Below are 12193 nucleotides of genomic sequence, written 5' to 3' on the forward strand. Positions count from 1 at the left end.
AAAGATCCACCCTTAACTAAGGATCTTAACTAAGATCCACCCTTTTAACAAACTTTAAGTGTACAACAGGCATAGCCTCAAAGATAAGATTTCTATGAACATGGGGGTACATATATTCTTTCTGATTGGTGTTCCAGAACTCCCAGGATATATTCCTAGAAGTGGGATCACTGGGTCAAGTGGCAGTTCAACTTTTAATTTTTTGAGGTAACACCATATTGCTTTCCATAGTGGCTGCACCAGTCTGCATTCCCACCAGCAGTGTATCAGAGTCCCCTTTTCTCCACACCTTCACCAACACTTGTTGTTTAATGAGTTGTTGATGGCGGCCATTCTGACAGGTGTGAGATGATACCTCATTGTTGTTTTAATTTGCATCCCTTTGATGATTAGTGATGTTGAGCATTTCTTCATATGTCTCTGAGCCATTTGTATGTCCTGTTTGGAGAGGTGTCTATTTAGTTCCTCTGCCCATTTTTTAATTGGGTTCTTTATCTTCCTTTTGTTGAGTTGTATGAGCACTCTATATATATTGGAGATTAACCCCTTATCTGATACATCATTGGCAATTATGCTCTCCCATACAGTGGGCTACTTACAATAGCTAAGATCTGGAAATAGCCCAAATGTCCATCAGTAGACAAATGGATAAAAAAGCTGTGGTACATATACACAAGAAAGAAAGATCTCTTATCCTTTGAGACGACATGGGGGGACCTGGAAAGTGTCATCCTAAGCGAAACAAGCCAAACAGAGAAAGATAAGTATCATATGATCTCACTTATTTGTGGAATATAATGAACATAACAGCCTGAGGAATGGGGTAGTCCCAGAGACATGAAAGTGGGGTATAAACCGACAATCCCAGAAGAGGGGTTGGGGGGAGAGATAAGCCACAGAACTTATATGCATGTATGCATGAACAGTGGACATGGATAACAAAGCTGGGGACAGGGTGGGGAGGGAGGGGGAGGGAGGAATCAGTGTGGGGGGGAGAGAAACATCTTTAACAAAAATAAATAAATTAATTATTAAAAAAAGACAAGATTCCTAGAATTTTTTCATCTTGTGTAACGAGCTTCACACCCGTTGAGTGGCAGCTCCCCCTGTCCCTGTGTGCCAGCCCCTGGCGGTCTCCGTCCCACTCTCTGCCCCACAGCTTCGCTCTGTAGGTGCCCTGTAAGGAGACTCACAGTGTGCGTCCTGGCTCATCTCGCTCAGCAGTGTCCTCATGCTGTCACATATGGCTGGAATTCCTTCTTTTTTCTTTAAATTGGGTGACTTATTTATTTATTTATTTATTTATGTTCCATCACCATTTATGCCCCTGTACCCTCCTCTGCCTTTACCCCCCCCTTCCCCCCCCCCCCCGGCAATAACCGCACTGTTGTCTGAGTCAATGAGTTTTTTCTCTTTTCCACTTTTTTGCTCAATCCCTCCACCACACAGTGCAGCCCCCCATCCCCAACAGCTGTCAGTCTGCTCTCTATCTACCAGTCTCTCTATGTTGTCCGTTAGTTCATTCTGTTCATTAGATTCCACATGAGTGAGATCATATGGTACTTGTCTTTCTCTGACTGGCTATTTAACTCAGCATAATGTTCTTCAGGTCCATCCATGCAGTCAACAAAGGGTAAAGTTTCCCTGTTTTTTACAGCTTAGTACTATTCCATTGTGTAAATGTACCACAGCTGTTTTATCCACTCATCTGCTGATGGAGACTTGGGATGCTTCCAAATCTTGGTTATTGTAAATAACGCAATGAACATAAAGGTGCATATATTCTGAATTAGCATTTTAGATTTCTTTGGATAAGTTCCCAGAAGTGCAATCACTGGATCATGAGGCAGTTTCACTTTTAATTTTTTGAGGGAACTCTGTAATGTTTCCCACAGTGGCTGCACCAGTCTGCATTCTCACCAACAGTGTGCTAGAGTCCCCTTTTCTCCACATCCTCGCCAGCACTTTTTGTTTGATGATTTGTTGATAACAGCTATTCTGACTGTGAGGTGGTGGTTTTAATTTGTATTTTTCCAATGATCCATGACACTGACTTTTTTTGTGTCTATTGGCCATTGTATATCCTCTTTGAAGGCCTGTTTATTCAGTTCCCATGCCTATTTTTTAATTGGATTGTTTGGGTTTTTTTGTTTGTTTGTTTTTGCTGTTGAGTTTTATAAGTTCTTTACAACTTTTGGATATTAATCCTTTGTCAGATATATCAGCAAGTATGTTCTCCCTTTCAAGGGGTTTTCTTTTTATTATGTGGATAGTTTCCTTTGCTGTGCAAAACGCTTTTAGTTTGACGTAGTCCCCTCTGTTTATTTTTTCTTTTGTTTTCCTTGCCTGAGAATATATATCAGAAAAAAATATTATCACAAACAATGTCCGAGATTTTATTTCCTATATTTTTGTTTAGGATTTTTATGGTTTGGAGTCTAACATTTAAGTCTTTAATCTATTTGAGTTTATTCTTGTGTATGGTATAAGAAGCGGATCTAGTTTCATTTATTTTTGTATGTATCTGTCCAATTTTCCCAACACAATTTATTAAAGAGACTGTCCATACCCCATTGTATGTTTTTGCCTCCTTTGTCAAATGTTTATTGTCTATAAAGGCATGGGTTTATCCCTGGCCGGTTTGGCTCAGCGGTTAGAGCGTCCGCCTGCGGTCCGGAGAGGCCCAGGTTCGGTTCCCGCTAAGGGCGCGTATCTTGGTTGCAGTTTGTCCCCGGCCCTGGTTGGTCGTGTGGGTGGTAGCCACTCGATGTGTCCCTTTCACGTCGATGTTTCCCTCTCTCTCTCTTCCTCTCTCTCCCTCCCACTCTGTCTGTACAAAAAATGGGAAAATGTCCTCAGATGAGGATAAAAAAAAAAAAAGGCATGGGTTTATCTCTGGGCTATTTTGTTCCATTAAACTATGTGTCAGTTTTTATGCTAGTAACATGCTGTTTAATTACTATAGCCTTGTAGTCTAGTTTGATATTAGGTAGGGTGATTCCTCCAACTTTATTCCTCTTTTTCAAACTCATTGTTGCTATTTGGAGTCTTTTGTGGTTCCATATACATTTTTGGAATATTTGTTGGTATCTTGACAAGAATGGTGTTGAAACCATAGATTACTTTGTGTAGCATGGACATTTTAATTATTTTAATTATTCCTATCCATGAACACGGTATTATGTTTTCACTTATTTGTATCTTCTTCAATTTCTTTCTTCAGTGGCTTATAATTTTCTGAGTACAGGTCTTTTACATCCTTGGTGAAATTTATGCCTAGCTATTTTATTCTATTTGAAGCAAATGTGAATGGGGTTGTTTTCTTAGTTTCCCTTTCTGATAGTTCATTATTGGTGTATAAAAATATGACTGATTTCTGGATGTTTATTTCATATCCTGCTACTTTACTGAATTTATTTATCAGTTCTAGTAGTTTTTTGGTGGAATCTTTAATATTTCTATATACAATATCATGTCATCTATAAATAAAGACAGTTTTACTTCTTCCTTTCCAATTTGGATGCTTTTTATTTCTTCTTTTTGTCTGGTCACTGTGGCTAGGACTTCCAGTCCTTTGTTGAATAAGAGTGGTGAAAGTGGGCGTCCCTGTCTTGTTCCTGATCTTCAAGGAAATGCTTGTACTTTTTGCCTATTGAATATGATGTTGATATTGGATTTGTCATGTATGGCCTTTATTATGTTGAGGTATGTTCACACTATTCCCATTTTGCTGAGTTTTTGTCATAAATGGGTGCTGGATTTTATCAAATGCTTTTTCTACAACTATTGATATGATCATATGGTTTTTATCCTTCTTTTTGTTTATTTGGTGAATCACATTTATTGATTTACAGATATTGTACCAACCTAGTATCCCCAGAATAGATCCCACTTGATCATGGTGTATGATCATTTTAATGTATTGCTGGATCTTGTTTGCTAATATTTTGTTAAGGATTTTACCATATATATTCATCAGGGACATTGGACTGTCATTTTTTTCTTTGCAGTGTCTTTATCTGATTTTGGAATTAGAATATTGCCAGTGTCATTAAAATGAATATAGGAGTCTTTCCTCCTCTAGAATTTTTTGGAATAGATTAACAAGGATATCTGTTAGTTCTTTTTTGAGTGATTAGTAGAATTCATTTGTGAATTCATCCTGTCCAGAACTTTTGCTTGTGGGAAGTTTTGTGATTACTGCTTCAATTTCACTAGTTGTAATCTGTTTATTGACGGTCTCTGATTGTTCCTGATTTCATTTTAGAATATAGTATTTTCCAGAAATTTATTTAGTTCATCCAGATTGTTCAATTTGTTGGTATATAATTGTTTGTAAAGTAGCCTTGGTTGTAGGTCCTTGATTTTCATCACTTTGAAAAATTCATGCCCATACATTCTAGTCTGAAATATTTCTGTTGAGAAATTAGCTGACAGTCTTATTGGAGCTCCCTTGTGGGTAACTGACTGCCTTCCTCTTGCAGCTTTTAAGATTTCCTCTTTGTCTTTAATGTCTGTCCTTTTAATAATGATGTGTCTTAGTGTGGGCTTCTTTGGTTCCATCTTTTGTGGGACTTTCTGTGCTACCTGGACTTGTGTGTGTGTGTGTGTGTGTGTGTGTGTGTTTCTCCCTTTACCAGGGTAGGGAAGATTTTGGTCATTATTTCTTCAAATAGGTTCTCAATCCTTTGCTCTTTCTTTTCTCTTTCTGATACCTCTATGATGTAAATGTTGTTTTGCTTTATGTTGTTCCAAACGCCACTTAAACTATCCCCAATTTTTTTTTATTCTGTTTTCTTTTTGCTGCTCTGATTAGGTATTTTTTTCTACCTTGTCTTCTAAATCACTGATTTGAGCCTCTGCTTCACTGAGCCTATTGTTTATTCCTTCCAGTGTATTCTTTATTTCAGATATGGCATTCTTCATTTCTAGCTTGTCCTTTTTTATGGTTGCTATATTTTTTTCATGCTGTTGAGCATCCTTATAACCATTACTCTGAACTCTATATCTAATAAATTGCTTACCTCCACTTTGTTTAGCTCTTCTGGAGAATTCTCTCATTCCTTCACTTGGGGCGTGTTTCTTTGTTTCCCCATTTTTGTGGCCTGTTTGTGTTTGTTTCTATGTATTAGGTAGATCTTCTTTGAGTCTTAGTAATGTGGCTTTAGGTAGTAGGTGACCTATGGGACCCAGTGGCACAATCTCCCTGATCACCAGAACTGGGTGCTCTAAGAATGTCCCTTGTGGATCTTGCATGGGCCCTCTTGTTATAATTGAATCTTGATTGCTATTGACCAATTCATGCATGGACTTAACCCTCAGGATGTCTCGCAGTGAGGTTCAACCCTGATCATTGCATGTGAGCTGCTGTGTAGGTGCCCATCACACAAAGCAGAATTTGCCTTAGCAGGGTTTGGTGTTTGCCAAGGACCACCTTTGAATGTGCTTCTTGTGAAGCTTATTGAATCCTGTTCTGATATTGTCTGAAACTGGCCACTGGGTGTTTTGGTTCTGTGCCTCTTGGGAGGGACTCTGGTGCAGACCAATGTCAGACATGGCCTGTGACTGGCCCTGGGTAACCTGGTTGGAACTATCAGTGATTCACTGTTTGTGGCTGCCTCTGCTGAACCTGGGTGCATGCATAAAAAATCAAGCTGTGAACAAAAGCTGACTTTTTACCATCTCCCAGACTGGAGGCAGGTCAGCAAATGTCCCAAAGCTCCCAGAGATCTGCCACAACCTGCCAACTGCCTGTTAGGTTCAGTTACTGAAACAGCCCCTGGCTGTACTCCTCAGCAGGGTGTAAGCTGTGCAGGATGGGATGAGAGGTATTCCAGAGGGTGGGACTATTGCTTTTTCCCAGGCTGATGCCACACAAAAGGGAGTACTCCACCTAAGAAAGATGTCTTCTGTACTATGGGGGAATAACTCAGCACAGAGATCCTGGTGGCTGTCCTCTAAGCTCTCTTCCCACAGCCACAAACCTCAAACTCTCCTCACACAGCTCTAGTCCACTCTGCCTTCCCTCTGCTGCAGCTCAGGATAAATAGCTGTGAATGGAATTTTGTGAATTGGCCATTTAAGACGGTCCCTGTGTCTCTAGCTGTCTCTCCCTGTCAGACAGAAACTCCACTGCTTTTCACAGCCAGATATTATGTGAGAACCTCTTCCTGGCTTTGGTGCAGTTGGATGGGGAGCCCAGCCAAAGCTGGAAACCCCATGTTCTCAGGGAGAACCCCTTGAAGCTGAGATATCTCTCTGGCACCTCAGCCTCTGCTCTCTTGTGCCTCTGCCCTTACTACTAGTGTTGATGTGGTTTTCTTCTGTAAGTCCTTGATTATAAGGCTTTTCTTCAGCTAGTCTTCAGTTGGTTATTCAGGATAATTTTTCTATACTTTAGTTGTAATTCCAGTTTTGTCTGGGGAGGAGGTGAGTGTGTAGCTTCCACCTGCCTCACCGCCATCTTGGATCCTCTGATCATGGGCATGTGGGAATGCATCCGCTGCTCGATGAGATGGAGTGGCTGCACCTCTCACTGAGCAGCTTCAGTACCTCGGGGCTCAGGCCCTGTTTCCACTGCATATGAATGGCAGTCTCTACCAGACCCCTGGTCCCTGAGTCCACTGCCCAGGACAGACAGATGCAGCTGGACTTCGAGACCAAGTGACTAGTAGGTGCTGCCTCTCAGCAGTAGCCACTGCTCACCATCCACTACCACCTCTCAGCAGGCTCAGGGCCCAGAACCCTCTGTGGGAAATACTTCTTTCTTTATTTTTTTTAATCTTCACCCCAAAATATGTTTTTTATTGATTTGAGAGAGAGAGAGAGAGAGAGAGAGAGAAATATCAATTCGAGAGAGAAACATCAATCAGCTGTCTCCCATACCCATCCTAACTGGGGATTGAACCTACCACCTGGGCATGTGTCCTGACTGGGAATGGAACCCATGACCTCTCAGTGTATGGTTGACACTCCAACCAACTGAGCCACACAAGTCAGGGCTACCTTTTTCTTTTTTTAAGGTCACATAATATTTCATTGTATGTATATACTAGTACATTTTCTTATCCATTCACCCATCAAAGGACATTCAAGTTGTGGCTACATCTTGGTGCCTGTGAAAAATGCTGTCATGAAAATGGGAGTGGGGGAACACTATAGGGGTCATGGGGAAACAATAAACCACACATCTGGGAATGCGCAGGAGACAAGAACCACAGTTATGGCCTCAGAGCAGATGGGTTCTCTCTAGTAGTCCCCACAAAGATCAATGGAATCCACTCTTCTCCTGCCCTTGTTTCACCCATTCAAGATTCTATGCCCCAGAAGAAAGAAGGTAAGTGGCCAAGTGCAGGGTATCTGTCCACCCACCCACCCTGCCTGTCCTGAGTCAAAGGATTTGGCCTCTTCTACTTCCATTAAGGAGTGGCAGGTGCCATAATTCATTTTCCTCCTGAGAGCATATTTTATGGAGAGGATCACTCTCCAAGAAGAAGTCAGAATCTTTTAGGAAGGGGAATAAGATTCCGTGCAGCCCCTAGATGCAAAATAACTACTGCCTAGAGATGGCTTAAATGCTTAGTCACAATGTGTCATACTACGATGAGACTTTATTTTTACCTTTTGCCTTTACACATTTCCCTACCTAACAGAAAATCTGGTGAGACAGACTGGTTTTTTTTGTTTGTTTCCTCCCTCTCCTCTTTCATCTTCTCCCTTCTTCTCTCCTATTGTCTCTTCTTCTCTTCTTTCCTCCTCCCCCTCTCTCTTTGTCCCTTTCTTCCTCTTTATCTCTCTCCCCCAACACACTCTTGTCAGGTAAGGTGGCAGGAGCAAAGGGAGTCTTGAAGGGTACTTGGAAGTCCCTTGGGCCTCTCTGAACCAGAGAGACAAGACTGTTTGCCTTGTGCTTCAAATGTGATCAATGACACCCTCTCCCAACCTACTACACACACGGACATGCTTGTGCACAATACACATGCATAAACACATATATACACATACACACATGTGCACATGTAAAGACACATACCCAAGCACACACACATACACATGCACAAATGTACACACACACCTCCCTAACCCTTGCCTCTTCATCTCAGGCAAAGTCCCCATTTCCTTCAATTCACCTACACCTCTTCTTTACCTCCTAATGAAACATACCCAAGTGCAATGGGGACTCTCTTCTCCCCCACTGGGTTGTAAGGGAGAGAGAGATGCAGCTGTGGAAACAGTCTCTTCCTGCTCTGTGGCACCCCCTGCCCACCTTGACAGGTCAATGACAAGCAAGTAGAGACTTTATCCAAATTCTGTGAGCACTGATGTGCCCCTCAACGGACTGGAGTGCTGGAATCGACTCTCAGCTGCTCACCAAGACAGCTCTTGGCTCTGTCACAGGACTCAGGAACCCCACTTGGCCAATCAGCATATTTTGGGTTAGCTATAAAATCTGCTGACTATGGTTGCAATGGGCACATGAATCAAGTTGGTTCATCGAGAGCCTGCCCCCAGAACTGTTGCTGAAATTCTCTTTCAGATCAGGTTACTAAGCTGCTAAGGTGCATTCAGGAATGCTTGTGTCCATCTTCTTATGATGCTGCAGGAACCTGCTTTAGAAGCAGCTAATCCGAGGAGAAGGGGCGTCACGGCTGCAGTGTAGCAGGAGGTTGCATGCTCTTCCTCCTGCCCAGGGACAGGTTCACAGCTAAAACACTGCATGGTCAGCTTGGAAAAGATGAGTGGAGCTGATTGCACACATTTTCTCTAAGGGGCACTGAAGAAACAACACAGAGACTGGTAAGACAGGGAGCCCCCCTGGATCTGGTGCTCAGCTGAGAGGCCTGAGTGATACTGGCAGCAAAGCTCCGTCCCTTTGGGAGTGTGGGCTCGCATCCCCACGTGGGGATCCCAAACCTTGAACAGTAGAGACCGGAAGGAGAGCCGGTGCAGCATGGGGCAAAGGGATCCAGGGGAAGTCTGTCTGCATGGGAGGCTGGGTCTCTACTTGCCCAGTGAAAGAGGTGCCTCTAAGTTCGGCAGCCCCAGCCAGAGGTTCAGCCTGGGCTCTGGCTGCTGGAAAGGTTGCACTGTGGTGTTTAGGTCAAAAGAACATGGGGGGGGTGTCTGATGCCTGCACCTAGTAGTGACTTTCAGGGACCCTCTGCTTTAATGAATGGCAATGTGCAGAGCCCCAGATAGCAACTGAACTGTGTGGTATGGGAAAGGGAAGAGGATTATCCCACCGCAAGTGCGAGGTTGGAACCCTTTTCCCTGCCTATGGAGCTGCATGGACTGCTCCAACCTATGGAGGTGGTGGCAGGACCGGTCGGGGATTTTTGACCTGTACTGAAGAGAGTTGGGAGTGCAAGTGGAGCTGGGATTCTCAGCCCTAGCTTTACTGAGACCAGCCATGCAAAGAGACTGGAGTACTACATGGGGCTGACTTTATATCCCTTCTGCTTGGACCTGGGGTGCAAGGGTGCCAGGTCCATACAGAGTAGAGTTTTAGTTTTTGTTTTTGGACAGCATCCTCTGGCATTCTCCAGGAAGGCTTATACGAGGGAAACAGACAAGCCAGAACTGGACTTTGTGACTGCATGGTGGGGAGGCTGATCTGAGTACCCTGTGAATTCAGCCAGCCAGTCAGGGAAGAAGGGGTAGAGCACACCTCCCCTTCCTTCAGTCTAGGAACACCACCCCCAATAGAAAAGCATTTGGATTAGTTCTTTGAAGCCCCAGAAACCCTGCTGAGTGCAGTACAGTTGAGGTCAGGAGAACAGGTTGGGTTCAGGAGAACAGCACAGAGCAGGATATTTCAAGAATAAGACCCTCTGAGGCCATTGTCTAGGACCAGGAGGAAAAGCTCAGCCCCCTCCTGGGCTGTGTGGGTAATATTCTCAACTGGCATCTCTTTTGATCAACCAGACTGAGCCAGGGCAGCTGACTTCTCCTGCAGAAAAGTCAGGCTGTGTCCAACCTGCCTGCACTAGGCCACCTAGAGGGAACCAGAGTTTGAGGATACGGTAGACACTGAGGAGTTTGGCTCTGAAGCAGAAATTAATTTTCCCGCATTGAGAGCATGATGGTATAATCTGTAAGCAGGGGGCCCACTAGCTCTAGCCAGACTCCACCCTAAAGACTCTTTGGAAGAACTAAGAGGTTTCAAGGAGAGGTGGAGTAGACAGGAGGAGGTGGTCCTCAGAGAGCCTCAGACCAACCACAGCTACAACAGGACGTGAAAGCCAAACTTGGACAGCTCCTGACATTGGCTGACACAAAAGTACTTCCTGGGAGGCCTGAAATTAGCATATAAAATAGTGAGCCTCAGACAATATAATCTGCCTAGATAGTCTTCATTTGGCTGGCGTGTTTCTTTCTTTTTTTTTTTTCAATTTTTCTTCTATAATACTTTGGTGGTATTATTATTATTATTATTGCTCTTTGTTCCCTTATTTCTTTCATATCTATTATTGGCCTTTTTTTTTTTTTTTACTCTATTTCTGTTCTTTCTTCTTTCCTATTCTTTCTTTCATATTATCTTTCTCTCTCTTCATTTTACCTTCACATAATATTTTTTATTTCTGTCTTCTTCTTCTCTCTCTCTATTTCTCTCTCTCTTTAACATTTTCCTTTTCCTACTTTTTGCTCTTATTTTTAGCTCTTCCTTCTTGCCTTTTAGAATCTTTTTTTATCCCATTAGTCTTCATTATTTTTTATTTTACTATTAGCAATATTATCTCTCTCTCTTTTTGTTTATTACTTGTGTTCTCTTTTCTCTTTCCTAATTCTCTTTCTTTGTGGTTGTTTTTGATGTTGTTATGGGGATCTTTTGTATGTTCCTGTTCATTTCCTGTGTGGTTGTTTGTTTTTGTTTTGACCTATCAGCACCTGTACAACTTGCAGGATATGGTTGTGGCTGAGCCTCACAGCCAGCCAGCCTGAGAGGTGAGCCAACCTGCAAATTGGACAACAACAATCACAATCCAATTACAATAGGAGAACCCTGATAACCCACAAGAAGGTCACACTTAGAGCATAGAGCTCAGTAGTACAAGGAAACTGCACCACTGGGTCTCACAGGACTGTTACTACAAAAGGTCACCCCACAATGACTGGGAGATATAGCAAGTATATCTAATAGATAGCAACAAACAAAATAAGACAACTAAAATGGGGAGACAAGGAAACAACACTCAAATTAAAGAAAAGGAGGAATTGCCAACAAAAGAACTACAAGATGAAGGTAGGCAAGTCATTAGACATAGAGTTCAGAGTAATGGTTATAAAGTTGCACCAGGAAGTTAGTGAGAACAATGAACTCAACAATAACTACAAAAAACTAAATAAGAATTACATTAGCATGAATAAGACATAGAAACTATGAATAAGAACAAGGCAGAAATAAAGAATACTTTATCTTACATCAAGAATACACTGGAAGGAATTAAAAGCAAGCTCAATGAAGCAGAGGACTGAATAAGTGAATTAGAAGACAAGATAGAAAACTACTCAATCAGAGGAGCAAAAAAAAAACTTCAAATGGGTGAACACAGTTAAAGAAAACTTTGGGACAATATGAAATGGAACAACATCCACATCATAAGGGTACCAGAAGGAAAGAACAATGAGCAAGGATTAGAGAACCTGTTTGAAGAAATAATGACAGAAAATTTCCCTCACCTGATGAAGAAAAAAGTCACACAAGTTAAGGGAGCACAGAGAGTACCAGTCAAGGTGAACCCAAAGAGAACCACTTCAAGACACATAATCATAATTAAAATGGCAAATGTTAAAGACAAAGAAAGAATATTAAGAACAGCAAGAGAAAGATGGTCAGGGGCCTACTAGGGGACTCCTATAAGGCTGTCAGTTGATTTCTCAACAGAAATACTATAGGGTAGAAGGGAATGGCATAAAGTATTTAAAGTGATAAGAAGCAATGATCTAAAATCAAGACTACTTGCCCTGGCCAGTTTGGCTCAGCGGTTGAAGCATCAGCCTGCAGACCAGAGAGTCCCAGGTTTGGTTCCCGCTAGGGGCACATACCAAAAATAAATAAATAAATAAATAAATAAATAAAACCAAGACTACTCTATCCAGCAAGACTATCATTCAAAATTGAAGTGAATTAAAGAGCTTACCAGAGGAAAAAAACAAGGCTAAAGAAGTTTATTGCCACCAAACCTGCAATGCA

The sequence above is a fragment of the Molossus molossus genome, unplaced genomic scaffold (genome assembly GCF_014108415.1).
Source record: "Molossus molossus isolate mMolMol1 unplaced genomic scaffold, mMolMol1.p scaffold_m16_p_3, whole genome shotgun sequence".
NCBI lineage: Eukaryota > Metazoa > Chordata > Mammalia > Chiroptera > Molossidae > Molossus > Molossus molossus.